The following is a 3,358-nucleotide window of genomic DNA, read 5'->3' on the forward strand; positions in this document are numbered from 1 at the left end:
CATAGTTATTTTTGGAAGGGGTTATTACACCTCTTTTGTCACTAGTTTTAGCTATGTCAAACGATGACCCTCATTTTGCATCTAGTTTTTGAAGAGTCTTCAGTTAGCATTGGGTACTCGATTGGATTTTGGTACAATTTTTTTCACCCATCGACTGAAGGTCAAATAGAACGTTTGAACCAGATATGGGAAGATATGTTGTGCGCTTATGCACTAGAGTTTTCAGGGAGTTGGGGCTTTCACCTGTATTTAATGAAATTCGCATATAATAATAGCTATCAGCCTGCCACTGGCACATTGCCATTTGAGGCCCTATATGAAAAGAGTTGCAAGTCTCTAGTATGCCAGGGTGAGGTTGGTAAGAGGAAGTTGTTAGGACCTGAATTGGTGTAGACCACAAATGAGGCCATACAGAAGATCAGGGTTTGTATGCAGACAACCTAGAGCAAACAGAAGAGCTATGCCGATGTAAGGACCTGGAATTTGAGACTGGGGTGAAAGTGTTCTTAAAGGTGGCACCCATGAAAGGTGTTCTGATGTTTGGCAGGAAAGGAAAGTTGAGTCCGAGATTCATTGGACCTTTCGAGGTCCTGGAACAACTACTACGACTACATGTGCATCTAGTGTAGTGGTGGTCCACATAGACGATTTCGTGCTTAATCTAGCTGAAACTTCTGTACAGCCATACTTATGAGAGAGAGCACGAAATATAGAAATTGAGAAAACCAAAAGGAGTTGGCCCTGTAGCTTACCGTTTGGCTTTGCCCCCAGCATTGTCTTCAGTTCATAATGTATTCCATGTTTCGATGCTAAGGAAGTATGTGACCAGATCCGTCCCACGTAGTCGACTACGAGCCCTTGCGATTGAATGATAACTTAAGCTACAAGGAGAAGCCCATAGAGATCCTTGCCAAAGAAGTTAAGACATTGCGCCGCCGGAAAATTGCTTTTGTGAAAGTCTTGTGGTAGAACCACCAGTTCAGGGAGGCCACCTGGGAGCAAGAGGATGAGATGAAAGCCCAGTACCTAGAGCTTTTTTAAGAATGAACTTTCAAGGGCGAAAGTTCCTTGAGGAAGGAAGAATGTAACACCTGGAGTGTTTTGTTACCCGGAGTATTTTACGGAGTGTTTTAACTTTCGAGGATGAAAGTTCCTTGAGGAGGGAAGAATGTAACACCCTGCACATTTTTATATAATAATGTAATTTCAATAACGTTATATTTTGGTAATTCAATAATTGCTAGTTCGGGGGCCCCTTGATTTGGATTATTGGATCGTCAAGTATAAATTGCGGGAATAAAAGTTGGCGGAAAATTATTCATTTTGAAACTTCAATGATGAAACATTATGAAGGAATTTAACTTTACTTTTTGAAACGGAAAGAAATTAATTTAATTTTGTTTTCCTTTTTAAGTTTTATTATATCATTATTACTCATTTATTATTATTTAATTATTAATTGATTTGTTTGTTGTTGTGTGTTGTTGTTGTTGTTATTGTTATTATGTTATTGTTATTATTATTATTGTTTTAATTATTATTGTTTTTATTATTATTATTATTATATTATATTATTATTATTATTATTATTGTTATTGTTATTGTTATTAATTGTTATTGTTATGTTGTATTTATTGTTATTATTGTTATTATTGTTATGTTATTATTGTTATTGTTATTATTATTGTTATTCTTATTATTATTGTTATTGTTATTATTTGTTATTGTTATTCATTGTTATATTGTTCTTATTGTTATTATTGTTCTTATTGTTCTATTTGTTATTCTTATTGTTATTGTTATTGTTATTGTTATTTTATTGTTATTGTTATTGTTTTGTTATTGTTATTATTGTTATATTGTTATTATTATTATTATTGTTATTATATTATTATTGTATTGTTATTTATTGTTATTGTATTGTTATTGTTATTCTTATTATTATTGTTATTCTTATTATTGTTATTGTTGTTGTTGTTGTTGTTGTTGTTCTTCTTCTTATTATTATTATTATTATATATTTTATTATTATTATGTTATTATTATTGTTATTCTTTTGTTATTTTGTTATTATTATTATTATTATTATTATTATTATTATTATATTATTATTATTATTATTATTAAATCAACCATTTCCTTCATTCTCTTCGCATGACACACCCCTTCTCGATTTTCTTTCTCCTCTTCTTCCTCCCGACCCAGCCGATCTCCTCTCCTCGCTCAAGCTTCGCCGGTCGTTCAGTACGTTGCTCGCGGCCAATCTCGCCACGCAACCCTCCCTATAACTCGCTGACCGCCGCCTCCCTTCACTGCCCAGATCTGAAAGCCGCTGCACCGCCCTTCAACGTCTGGACCACGAAGCAGTCGCCGCACTTGATTCACGCTAAGCCGCGCCTCTGATCGTCGAATCCCGACGGTATCGCTCCGCATAACTGCATGCTGCTTCGTGTGGTTGCAGGTCGATGCCAGAATCTCGAGTTCGACAGTCACGCAAGGAGTGTTTTCGATCAGTCATTTCTTGTCGTTTGTACTGCCAACAATAAGGGTCGTCGGAACTTGTGGATTTGGGGTAAGTTTTTGCTATTTTAATTGGATTTATTGGCTAATGGTGTTCTGCTTCAATCTATTGACATATATTTGTTTGGGCTTTAAAATCGAGTTTTGGAGAAACTTTGAAGTCAAAAGTGTGGTGTCAAGAGGATTTGGATGTAGTTTCAACAAGCTTTTGGGTAAGTTGTGCTGGTAATTTGGGAATGATTTAATGTTTAAAAATTGGGCTTAAAGGTTAAGATAGATTTTTGTCCATGTTCTAGGATCTCATTCAAAAGTTATGGAAAGCTAGAAAGAAGTTTGTTCGCTTGACTTAACTTTTGGACTTTATTTGAGGTAAGTAATCTTACCACTGGAACTGTCCACGGGCCAGGCTTTAGTTGTATGCTAGCATGATAAGTGTATATTATGGTAAATGTTAGCATGTTGATTGACAGTATGACCTGAATCAAAGTATGTTCTTGCACGAATTCTGATTTGTTTACATACATACCTAAGTACTTGATCGTTAGTATGTGATAGTATGTGTTTTCATATGTCGATGTCTGATCTGCTGGTGTTGAGGCATACTTGCATGTTGTGGATTTATGATGTAAGTTATACATGGATGATGTATAATATGTTATTAAGAAATATATGTGTATGTGATGAAGCCATGGTATCAAGGATTTTTATATATGTTTTAGAACTGTACAATGTTGAATCTTAGCACGTTAAGACTGTGTGAATATCCACATTGATTAGTTAGATGCTCACCAGTTTGTGTTTCCTTCGGGATTCACAAGTTTGTGTTTCCTTCGAGATT

Source organism: Benincasa hispida, chromosome 11 (genome assembly GCF_009727055.1).
Source record: "Benincasa hispida cultivar B227 chromosome 11, ASM972705v1, whole genome shotgun sequence".
Lineage (NCBI taxonomy): Eukaryota > Viridiplantae > Streptophyta > Magnoliopsida > Cucurbitales > Cucurbitaceae > Benincasa > Benincasa hispida.